Source organism: Schistocerca gregaria, chromosome 8 (assembly GCF_023897955.1).
Source record: "Schistocerca gregaria isolate iqSchGreg1 chromosome 8, iqSchGreg1.2, whole genome shotgun sequence".
In the NCBI taxonomy this organism is placed as follows: domain Eukaryota; kingdom Metazoa; phylum Arthropoda; class Insecta; order Orthoptera; family Acrididae; genus Schistocerca; species Schistocerca gregaria.
Genome location: NC_064927.1, coordinates 69,950,911 through 69,964,447, shown reverse-complemented (window position 1 = coordinate 69,964,447; position 13,537 = coordinate 69,950,911).

The following is a 13,537-nucleotide window of genomic DNA, read 5'->3' as shown; positions in this document are numbered from 1 at the left end:
CAGCGGCACATGGGGACGGCGTGTTCCCAGGCGGCCGGAAACAGCTCCCTCCCTCTAGTGGAGTATGGCAAAAAAAGCACAGGCTGAACAATCTAGACTGAAGAAAATGTGCTTGTGATGTGAACTGCCACATTCTCTTTCATTCATGTTCTACTCTCATATACTATGATGTTACATTTGTAACTGCTTTCTTCAAAGAATTCATCATCTTCATATACCACATACAGACGGTGACTTCTTCTAACATCATCTGCCACTCTCATTTACACACTGAATTGCCAAATAAACTGGTGCAACTGTTTAACATCGTGTAGGGCCCTGCGAGCACACAGAAGTGCCGCAGCACGACGTGCCGTAGACTCGACTAATGTCTGAAGTAGTGCTCTAGGGAATTAAAGCCATGAATCTTGCAGGGCTCTCCATATATCAGTAAGAGTAGGAGGGGATGGAGATCTCTTTTGAACACAACGTTGCAAGGCGTCCCAGATGTGCTCAATAATGTTCATGTCTCGGGTGTCTGGGCTCCAGCGGAAGTGTTTAAACGCAAAAGAGTGTTGCTGGAGACACTCTGTAGCAATTCTGGGCGTGAGTGATGTCGCACTATTCTGCTGTAACTGCCTAAGTCCGTTGGAATGCACAATGAACATGAATGGATCCAGGTATCCACATTGGGGATATAAAATGTAGACTGGCAATGCAAGGAAAGTGTTTCTGAAGAAGAGAAATTTGTTAACATCGAGTATAGATTTAAGTGTCAGGAAGTCGTTTCTGAAAGTATTTGTATGGAGTGTGGCCATGTATGGAAGTGAAACATGGACGATAAATAGTTTGGACAAGAAGAGAATAGAAGCTTTGGAAATGTGGTGCTACAGAAGAATGCTGAAGATTAGATGGGTAGATCGCACAACTAATGAGGAAGTGTTGAATAGGATTGGGGAGAAGAGAAGATTGTGGCACAACTTGACCAGAAGAAGGGATCGGTTGGTAGGACATGTTCTGAGGCATCAAGGGATCACCAATTTAGTATTGGAGGGCAGCGTCGAGGGTAAAAATCGTAGAGGCAGACCAAGAGATGAATACACTAAGCAGATTCAGAAAGATGTAGGTGGCAGTAAGTACTGGGAGATGCAGAAGCTTGCACAGGATAGTAGCATGGAGAGCTGCATCAAACCAGTCTCAGGACTGAAGACGATAACAACAAAATCACACAGGATGCTTACATACGTGTCACCTGTCAGAGTCGTATTTAGAAATATCAGGGCTCCCAAATCACTCCACCTGCACACGTACAACACTATTACAGAGCCTCCGTCATCTCTAATAGTCCCCTGCTGACATGCAGGATCCCTGGATTCATGAGGTTGTCTCCATACCCGTACACGTCCATCTGCTCGACACAATTTGAAATGAGACGCGTCCAGGCAACGTGTTTCCAGTCATCAGCAGTCCAATGTCGGTGTTGACGGGCCGCCGGCCGGTGTGGCCGAGCGGATCTATGCGCTTCAGTTTGGAGCCGCGCGACCGCTACAGTCGCAGGTTCGAATCCTGCCTCGGGCTAGGATGTGAGTGATGTCCTTAGTTAGGTTTACGTAGCTCTAGGGGACTGACCTTAGATGTTAAGAGCAATATTGCTCAGAGCCATTCGAACCATTTGTTGACGGGCCCAGGCGAGGCGTAGAGCTATGTGTCGTGCAGTCATCTAGTGTACGCGAATGGGTCTTCGGCTCCGAAACCCAAATATCGAAGGTGTTTCGTTGAATGGTTGTCAGATTAACACTTATTGGTGGCCTAGCATTGAAATCTGCACCAGTTTGCGAAAGGGTTGTACTTCTGTCACGTTGAACGATTCTCTTCAGTTATCGTTCGTCCCGTCCTCGCAGGATCTTTTTCCGGCCGCAGCGATGTCGGATTCTTGATACTCACAGACTACACGCCAAGTGATCGTATGGGAAAAACCCCTCTTCATCGCTACCTCGGAGATACCGTGTCCCATCGCTCGTACGCCGACTACAACATCACGTTCAAAGTCACTTAAATCTTGATAACCTGCCTTTAAGGAGCAGTAAGCGATCTAACAACTGTGCCAATCACTTGTTGTCTTATATAGGCGTTGCCGACCGCAGCGCCGTATTATGCCTGTTCACATACCTCGGTATTTGAATACTCGTGCTTAAACCAGTTTCTCTGGCGCTTCTTTGTAACTCCTGACTTTGTAATATGTATATATTAGTGGCTTACGGAAGCATCGCGCAACACGTAATGATGACGGGTTGTTCTGCAACTATACTAGCTATCGTATACAGTTTTATATTTATCTTGTGTGCGTATCAGATTAGTTACACAAGATAAAACTTAGCTATTCTTTTTTGTTTGACCGATCTGAAGGTGCTGGAGATTTAAATGAAACTGATTATCATTATTAAGACAAATGTGACAATAACCTATGGTAAAAAAAAAATATATTAGACTCGAAAGCTCAGCCGGCCGAAGTGGCCGTGCGGTTCTAGGCGCTGCAGTCTGGAACCGCGAAACCGCTACGGTCGCAGGTTCGAATCCTGCCTCGGGCATGGATGTGTGTGATGTCCTTAGGGTAGTTAGGTTACCTAGTTCTAAGTTCTAGGGGACTAATGACCTCAGAAGGAGTCCCATAGTGCTCAGAGCCATTTCTTTTTCAAAAGCTCAGCTGTAGTCTTCAGAAATTTTAAGCTACCTTCCCTTCATAAGGTACAGCGCAGACGAAGCTCCTAAAATGTGTCGTTTGGCTGTCAATTCACGAGTTATTCTGTCACTAATCCGCCAAGGATTACACCATTCGTGTCTGTTTAGCGATATTCTAATGGAGTATTTTGTTAGTGTGGCCGTCTCTTATGGATACACTTAGTGTGTAATATACTTCAGTGTTTGCACTTTCGCTGGGGTAAGAGGAACGAACGTCCCAGTGCCAGAATATAGCATGGAATCCAGCACATCTCCTTGCACAACACTCTCACACAATGGACGGACAACTAAGAGCACTGCTGTGAAACTTGTCAGAGCCTGACAGTTCAGACACACTAGCGCTCCCGATGTCGTGAGAAAGTCAGCCACTACATAACGTCATACGTGCTGTAGTACTGATGTTTGCTTTTAACTATTTTTCTACTCAATTTACGAAGGAGTAAATACGTTTTAAGACTCCTGCGTCGTTAAAATATCAAGAGACCTGAACGATAACGAAATATATACAAACTGAGCAAACAATTATGAATAAAATAACAGGAGGTGCACTCCTGCTTGGCGTGTCCCAGCTAGTGAACCAGCTTTGCTGCCGGACTTTAGCCAGATAAAACAGCTCTCGCAGACCAAACACATGTCCCATCAATTTAATTTTTTATCCTTCCACGTTTTATCCATCACTCTTCCAGATCACATCTGGAACTGTAATCCCTGACATTGTTCAGACGCTTGATCATTGATCAGACAATCCTTCAAGAGTTTCGTAATACTGATCAGGACCCGATCGACCCAGGAGGATAACGGCTTTAGAAATGCTAAAGGCACCGTAGAGGCAATTCTGACATTGCGGATGATAACGGAAGCAAGACTAAAGAAAAATCAAGACACGTTCATAGGACTTGTCGGCCTGGTTCGAAATGGTTCAAATGGCTCTGAGCACTATGGGACTCAACTGCTGTGCTCATTAGTCCCCTAGAACTTAGAACTACTTAAACCTAACTAACCTAAGGACATCACACACATCCATGCCCGAGACAGGATTCGAACCTGCGACCATAGCGGTCGCGCTGTTCCAGACTGTAGCGCCTAGAACCGCTCGGCCACCCCGCACGGCTGTCGGCCTGGAAAAAGCGTTCGACAATGTAAAATGGTGCAAGATGTTCGAAATTCTGAGAAAATATTGGTAAGCTATAGTGAGAGACGAGTGATATACAATATGCACAAGAACCAAGAGGGAATAATAAGGGTGGACAACCAAGAATGTGATGCTCAGATTAAAAAGGGTGTAAGACAGAAATGTAGTATTTCGCCCTTACTGTTCAATCTGTACATCGAAGAAGCATTGATGGAAATCAGGTGTGGAATTAAAATTCAAGGTAAAAGGATATCAATGAAACGATTCTCTGAGGAAAGTGCTACCCTGGATGAAACTGAAGAAGAATTACATGATCTGCTGAATAGAATGGACAGTCTGAGGAGTACAGAATATGGATTGAGAGCAAACCGAAGAAAAACGAAAGTAATGAGAAGTAGCAGCAATGAGACCAGAGGGAAAATATCAGGATTGGTGGTCACGAAGTAAATGAAGTTAAGGAATTCCTCTACCTAGGCAGCAAAGTAAGCGATGACGGACGGAGCAAAGAGGACGTCAAAAGCAGACCAGCACTGGCAAGAAGGGCATTCCTGCCCAAGAGAAGTGTCCTAGTGTCAAACATAGGCCTCAGTTTGAGGGAGACATTTCTGAGAATATAAGTTTGGAGCACAGCATTTTATGATCGTGAAACATGGACTGTAGGGAAAAGCGGAACAGAAAACAATCGAAGCATTTGAGATGTGGTGCTACACACGAATGTTGAAAATTAGCTGGACTGATAAGGTAAGGAACAAGGAGGTTCTGCACAGAATCGGAGAGGAAAGGAGTACGTGGAAAACACTGATAAGGAGAAAGGACAGCATGATATGACATCTGTTAAGACATGAGGAACTTACTTTCGTGGTACTAGAGGGGGATGTAGAGGGCAAAAACTGTAGAGGAAGACAGAGATTCGAATACATCGAGCAGATAATTCAGGACGTAGGTTGCAAGTGTTATTCTGGGATGAACAGGCTGGCACAGGTGAGAAATTCATCAATAAAAAAAATAGAAAAAGGACCACAAGTAGAGAGCGCAATAGAAAATGTTCTCCAGTTCGGGATGGGTCGCATGGTACACAATAGAACGTTAGATCCCACTGATGATTTTTCATGTAATTCCGCTCGAATGGCATTATTAAAAATGAAGGTGGAAATCAATATCTGCACACTGATTAATGTTCATGCTCCAACTAATGTTAGAAATAGAACTAATAAGGATGGAACAGAAAAAAATTGGAATGAAAGTGACAAATTGCTAAATATCATAACGGACGCTACTTGGGGACTTTAATACAAAGACAGGATGAGAGAAGGAATTTCAAAGTGTGCTGGGATGATGGCCAGTGCATGAACTTACAAACAGGTACAGAGAATGGTTATTTGAATGTTTTACTACACATGGGTTGATTTTGGAGACAACAAGGTTTACTAGAAGACCGTGTACGTTGGTGACTTGTAACGTCCTGATGTCAAGCTAGGAGTGTTTCAGATACACCACTTGGCTATACATCGGAAATTTCATAAAGAAATCTATAATGTTAAAGTCCTCCGTGGAGTCGACATTGATTCACTCGTCAGACCGCTACATGCCAAAAATTAAAATCAAATTGACATCTACAAGGAAAAACGTGATAGAAATAGAACTTACGATCCTAGTTACATTATTAATAATCCTATTTATTATGAGAGATCTAGAACGCCTTTAAGCGATAATTTAACATTAGCTGTCAATGGATTAAAAGCCTTGGCTGAAGAAGTTGCTCCCTTACAGAAACGGAAGAAACATGCTTGTTGGAATGAGGAATGCGATATGGCAGTCCTCTGCAGGCATAAAGCTTGGTTAAGTGACCAACGAAGCAAACTCAAAGTTCCAGGGAGGAAATAAACCATTCGCGGCTAAAGAAATTAGAAAGGTCAAAAGGAAATTTCATCAAAACTCATTAAAATCGATCGAAGATACTTCAGTCGCCATAAGACGAGAGATTACTATCAGACACTTATATAGTACCAATCGAAATATGCTCCACCTACTCTTATAATGAAGCATATGAATTGAAAGGTGGCATATAACAATGATGACAGTCCAATGATTTTGGATGAATACTTCAAATAGTTACTAAAGTCTCCGGAACCAGAGCATTATTTGGAATTTGGCCCTTATCCGAGAAATAAAGCGCATCCAGAAAAAGTTGCTTCTCCACATCCAGACGAAGTACAAGCAATCATTAATACGTTTCAGAATTGTAAGGCAGCAGATGAGAATCAACCAGTGGCAGAACTTTGGAAGTATGCAAATGTAAGAACTATTCTGAATTTACATTAACATCTTAATAACATTTGGTGTACTGACAAACTGCCTGAGAAATGGAATGTTGCTATAGTTCATCCGCTGCACAAAACAAGAGATAGATTAGATCCAAATAATCGTGTACGAGAGTATATTCTTGCTGGATACCAGTTACAAGCCGGTCGGGGTGGCTGAGTGGTTCTAGGCGCTTCAGTCTGGAACCGCACGACCGCTACGGTAACAGGTTCGAATCCTGCCTTGGACATGGATGTGCGTGATGTCCTTAGGTTAGTTAGGTTTAAATAGTTCTAAGTTGTAGGGGACTCATGACCTCAGATGTTAAGTCCCATTGTGCTCAGAGCCATATGAACCATTTGAACTAGTTGCAAAATTATATCTAAGGTTCTATATTTCAGAATTCATAAACAGCATGGTCGTGAATTAGGTTACTATAGGGAGGTTTGCGTCCAGGGCGACACTGTCCTGATCAAATTATTATTCTTAAATGGATAATGAAACATCAAATGATCAGGAGAAGGAAACTAGTGATTACCTTTGTCGATTTTAAAAAGACCTGCAACAGTATCCATCGTAAGTCTTCATATCTGTGTTTACAGAATTTGGTTTATATCAGGAACTTGTCAACTTCTTTACAGTCACTTTTCGAAATACTAAATCTAGAGTAAGATTCAGAAATCAAGTCTCGAAACCCTTAGAGATTTTAACTGGCCTTCGACACGATGATGAATTGTCTTCATTAGTTTCTAATTGAGTGCAGGGGAAAGTAATGCGCAAAGATGTTAAGATTGGAAGAAAGATTCGACTGAACTGTCTTGCATTTGCACATGATTTCGCGTTATTGGCAAACATTATCGATGAAGCAAAGTTTCGGTTTGAAGAACCAGAACAATTAGAGACAGAGGTGGAGTTACAAAATTTCTTTTAAGCTGACACATCCCACGTTGTACTCCGCGGTCCTGATAAACTAAGGTGGTAAAAATATTTAAATATCCTGGTGAGATTATTACTTGGGATGCCAATGAATAGATAGTAGAACATCAAAACCACAACGGGCACAGAGAATAAATGCTAAACTTCGGCATGCTGCAGCAGCGTTGTCGCGACTCCCTGCGTTTGATCTGCGCTGTTACGGCCGCATCCCGCACTAAGATGCGGTCTGCAATCTAGCGGACTGCAACGTCCGGGGCGACTCGGCAACTGTACGCCGCCACCTCTCCGCCACGTTTCATCAAACATAGTTGATGAAATTTCATCTTTCCTTCGCCGACTCCACTTTCCACTTATGCCCAGATCGAACACCCCTGTCCACTGCCTGCCTCACAGACCTCAAATTACCGAATAGGGTACAGTTACGGCGGACCAGTGGAAGAATCAGTCGCTGCCGGTCGATAAATCTGTACAAATGTGCTGTTCAGTTGCAAGACCTAACGCCGCCATTCGCCAGCTTGTAGTCGCAAGCGTAGATGGCAGAGGGTTTCATAACTGCGTTAGGTGACACAATCGTATTATTTGCCATTGGTATTGTTTATCATCTAATACATCTACATCCATACCCCGCAAGCCACCTGACGGGGTGTGGCGGAGGGTACTTTGAGTACCTACCCGGTTCTCCCTTCTACACTCCTCGAAATTGAAATAAGAACACCGTGAATTCATTGTCCCAGGAAGGGGAAACTTTATTGACACATTCCTGGGGTCAGATACATCACATGATCACACTGACAGAACCACAGGCACATAGACACAGGCAACAGAGCATGCACAATGTCGGCACTAGTACAGTGTATATCTACCTTTCGCAACAATGCAGGCTGCTATTCTCCCATGGAGACGATCGTAGGGATGCTGGATGTGGTCCTGTGGAACGGCTTGCCATGCCATTTCCACCTGGCGCCTCAGTTGGACCAGCGTTCGTGCTGGACGTGCAGACCGCGTGAGACGACGCTTCATCCAGTCCCAAAACATGCTCAATGGGGGACAGATCCGCAGATCTTGCTGGCCAGGGTAGTTGACTTACACCTTCTAGAGCACGTTGGGAGGCATGGGATACATGCGAACGTGCATTGTCCTATTGGAACAGCAAGTTCCCTTGGCGGTCTAGGAATGGTAGAACGATGAGTTCGACGACTGTTTGAATGGACCGTGCACTATTCAGTGTCCCCTCGCCGATCACCCGAGGTGTACGGCCAGTGTAGGAGATCGCTCCCCACACCATGATGCCGGGTGTTGGCCCTGTGTGCCTCGGTCGTATGCAGTCCTGATTGTGGCGCTCGCCTGCACGGCGCCAAACACGCATACGACCATCATTGGCACCAAGGCAGAAGCGACTCTCATCGCCGAAGACGACACGTCTCCATTCGTCCCTCCATTCACGCCTGTCGCGACACCACTGGAGGCGGGCTGCACGATGTTGGGGCGTGAGCGGAAGACGGCCTAACGGTGTGCGGGACCGTAGCCCAGCTTCATGGAGACGGTTGCGAATGGTCCTCGCCGATACCCCAGGAGCAACAGTGTCCCTAATTTGCTGGGAAGTGGCGGTGCGGTCCCCTACGGCACTGCGTAGGATCCTACGGTCTTGGCGTGCATCCGTGCGTCGCTGCGGTCCAGTCCCAGGTCGACGAGCACGTGCACCTTCCGCCGACCACTGGCGACAACATCGATGTACTGTGGAGACCTCACGCCCCACGTGTTGAGCAATTCGGCGGTACGTCCACCCGCCCTCCCGCATGCCCACTATACGCCCTCGCTCAAAGTCCGTCAACTGCACATACGGTTCACGTCCACGCTGTCGCGGCATGCTACCAGTGTTAAAGACTGCGATGGAGCTCCGTATGCCACGGCAAACAGGCTGACACTGACGGCGGCGGTGCACAAATGCTGCGCAGCTAGCGCCATTCGACGGCCAACACCGCGGTTCCTGGTGTGTCCGCTGTGCCGTGCGTGTGACCATTGCTTGTACAGCCCTCTCGCAGTGTCCGGAGCAAGTATGGTGGGTCTGACACACCGGTGTCAATGTGTTCTTTCTTCCATTTCCAGGAGTGTATTTCAGTCTCGTATTGTTCGTGGATAGAAGGATTGCGGTATGCTTCTGTGTGGGCTCTAATCTCTCTGATTTTATCCTCATGGTCTCATCACGAGATATACGTAGGAGGGAGCAATATACTGCTTGACTCCTCGGTGAAGGTATGTTCTCAAAACTTCAACAAAAGGCCGTACAGAGCTGCTGCGCGTCTCTCCTGCAATGTCTTCCACTGGAGATTATCTATCATCTCCGTAACGCTTTCGCGATTACTAAATGATCCTCTAACAAAGCGCGCTGCTCTCCGTTGTATCTTCTCTATATCTTCTATCAACCGTATCTCGTACGGATCCCACACTGGTGAGCAATATTTAAGCAGTGGGCGAACAAGCGTACTGTAACCAACTTCCTTTGTTTTCGGATTGCATTTCCTTAGGATTCTTCCAATGAATCTCCGTCTGGCATCTGCTTTACCGACCATAAACTTTATATGATCATTCCATTTTAAATCACTCCTAATGTCTACTCCCAGATAATTTATGGAATCAACTGCTTCCAGCTAAATGATAAAGGATCCTACCATCGTAGGATAGCGACGTGTACTCTTATTCCTGTATTCCCACTCATTTTTCGTAAGCAGATTTCCCTAACTTTCTTTATATGGATGGCTCTACGTCTTTTTCAAAGAAACTGTCTCATCCTACACTCACTCAACCATACAATCTCCAGCAACCCACATATCAACTAGACTAGCGCCTTAACGTGCAGATTAGCAGGCTTACAATTGCAAATCACCTAGGATCCACCCAACGAACAGTTGAAATAGATCTTCAGACACACACACAAGTCGCACTAATGATTTTCTACATATTCTCGTAGTTCACTGATTCTGAACCAACCCGTGACAAATCTGTGTCTGTTGAGAGTCGTAAAAGAAACTATACTCGGAAGTCCGAATGCCTTTTTTGAGATGCTTCTGTCGCGAGGCAAGACGCAGAAATAATGACTACACTCATACGCTGCCATAAGATACTTCAAACTCTGCAGTTGCGGCTGTTGGAAATTTCGCTGCAGAATTCGTTCTAGAGAAAGATCCTGCAAGGAAAACAGGTGTGTTTTAAACAAGCACTACGAATGCAGAAAATTAGTAGTTAGTTGACAGTATTGAATGCATCGTACTTGCGAATAAATGTCCAGTGTGCTAACCACTGCGCCACCTCGCTCGGTACTGTCATGTAATGGGATGAATACATGGATGACTTCGGAGCAAAGGCACTTAAAATCTTGTTGTTTTCTATCACAGAGTTTCTCTCTCTCTCGCTATTCCCATTTAAATTCTCTTCAAATGAAATTCACCCATAAAACCTATGACTTCGTTGTTTTAGAGTTCTAGGTTTCATTTTTGTGACTTCTTAAGTAGTAGAACCCAGTACGTTGTCCTTGATGGTGAGTGTTCATCGGAGTCGAGGGTATCATCTGGAGTGCTCCAGGGAAGTGTGGTAGTTCTGCTGTTGCTTTCTGTCTACATAAATGATCTTTTGGATAGGGTGGATAGCAATGTGCGGCTGTTTGCTGATGATACTGTGGTATACGGGAAGGTGTCGTCGTTGAGTGACTGTAGGAGGATACTAGATGACTTGGACAGGATTTATGATTGGTGTAAAGAATTTTAGCTGACTCTAATTATAGGTAAATGTAAATTAATGCAGATGAATAGGAAAAAGAATCCCGTAATGTCTGAATACTCCATTAGTAGTGTAGCGCTTGACTTAGTGACGTCGATTAAATATTTGGGAGCAACATTGCAGAGCGATATGAAGTGGGACAAGCATGTAATGGCAGTTATGGGGAAGGCGGATAGTCGTCTTCGGTTCATTGGTAGAATTTTGGGAAGATGTGGTTCATCTGTAAAGGAGACCGCTTATAAAACACTGATACGACCTATTCTTGAGTACTGCTCGAGCGTTTGGGATCCCTATCAGGTCGGACTGAGGGAGGACATAGAAGCAATTCAGAGGCGGGCTGCTAGATTTGCTACTGGTAGGTTTGATCATCACGCGAGTGTTACGGAAATGCTTCAGGAACTCGGGTGGGAGTCTCTAGAGGAAAGGAGGCGTTCTTTTCGTTAATCGCTACTGAGGAAATTTAGAGAACCAGCATTTTAGGCTGACTGCAGTACAATTTTACTGCCGCCAACTTACATTTCGCAGAAAGACCACAAAGATAAGATAAGAGAGATTAGGGCTCGTGTAGGGGCATATAGGCAGTCATTTTTCCCTCTTTCTGTCTGGGTGTGGGACAGGGAGAGAAGATGCTAGTTGTGGTACGAGGTATCCTCCGCCTCGCACCGTATGGTGGATTGCGGAATATGTATGTAGATGTAGATATGTGACAAGCAACCATCGAATTACAAAAATAATAAATGTTTAACACACAGCTTACTACACAATTATAATCTACGTAACATAGTAATTTATATTCACACTGAATTTGACATAAATATGGACACTGTATATTATACTCTTTGTACATCTTCTCTTCTAAATAACCTCGAGTATTACGCTAAATAACTTCAGCAACATCTCAGCAGCGTATATTTTTTTTTAAGAAACGAGAGTAATAACTGTGTGCAATACTAAAAACGAAAATTTCGGAATTAATTATGAAAGAATAAAATTATTTTTCAAGAAGTAGTCATTTTTTCATAAATAAAGGTAAAACTTGTGTTACACAGTTTAATAGAAGTTTCAAATTCTATTTGACTTTAAAAAATTCAAATTTTGCTATGGACAAAACACCACTGCCACAGTATTATACTCCAGGAATGTGGCATTATTACAATTATGTAATTCACTGTTTACTATTATAACAGCAATATGAACTCCCTATAAAAAAAATCCCAAACAGAATAAATTACTTTCATGCATGTTAATTCCATCACATGTTCTACTTTAGTAATTCTGACTTGAGAAAGTAGAATTTAAATTTGGAAATTTAAATTACAAAGGAAAATTTATTTGTATGAGAAACGCATCTCCTAACTTAATTTTCCTTCATTGTTTAAAGATGACTGTGAGTATTATATATTAGTGAATTGGAGTTACTAGTTCTGTATTATATTTTTAATTACAAGATGAAATGCAAAATCTAAAAATAACGTAGCAAATTTTTGCTTTTATCTTGGCTATAAAGTTTTATAACAAAGAGCTCAAATGCAAATAGGTGTTATAAATTCAGTAAATCTAAACATTTGCAACCAGAATGATCAATAACTAGTAAGAAGAGTAGTATATAGGTTGAAAATGCTCTTTCATAAGTCACACTCTAGACAGCACAAGCCATTATGCAGTTTTGACAGCAGCTCTCTGGAACAATGCCACAAGAGATTTATTAGGAACCCCATTCTCTTTAAATTAAAGGTTAACTACAGTGAGAGCAATGAGCTGACAGATTTTCATTGGTGTAGCCATATACTAATTATTATGCCGAAAGACATACCGCAAACTGAATAAGCATTTAGACAACAAGCAAAAGCTATGGTATTTCCTTATCGTAGTTTTATTTCTGCCTAACAAAGTGTTCTTGTATTCATAGCTGGTACAGTTTAATCATTCCTACCAGCAGTCACCATGTTGCCTGTACTACAGCAAATCTGTGTCCTTGTGGGTGCAGTAGATCTTGTGTTGAAGTACTGATATGCACCTCATACAATTTAAGTATTACAGTCGCTAATTCTTTGAGCAGTTGTTTAAAATGACTTTTCCTACACTTTTAAGATTAAAATTATAAGTAATGGCTTGTAATTAATGATACAAAATAAATATTGCTAGATGACACTGCAGAATGCAGGGGATAACAATTGTATAGATAAATATTTAAAATGTCTTTGAACTTTTAAACCTTCGTCCTATATTTCCTATACGGTAATCGTGATATAACTCATTACGTGCGCTGAATTTTTGAATTTCAAGCTTTAGTGGTATATAACTGTGTCAATTCAGCTTGGCAAAATCATCCCCAAAATTTTTTAATATATTTAAAATTTACTTTACTTCTGAGACGCACCAAATACGTACGCCTATTACCTAAATTATGTCAATTACGTCTGAAAATAAGGAGCACCTGCGTAAGTGAGTTCATTTGCGTAATCATGCAGAGTCATACAAGTTACTCTCTCGTAATTGTATGATCCTGATTTTCTCAAGTTAATTTTTGTAAATTACGCAATGAAACGTAATGTGTTGAAAAGATTCCAGTCTCGCCTCTTATTAGACGATAACATCTCTAAAAATAGTCGTTTCTCCTAACACGCTTTGGTCATTACTGTCCCATTAGCACTGCCTGTGATGTGTCAATGTAAT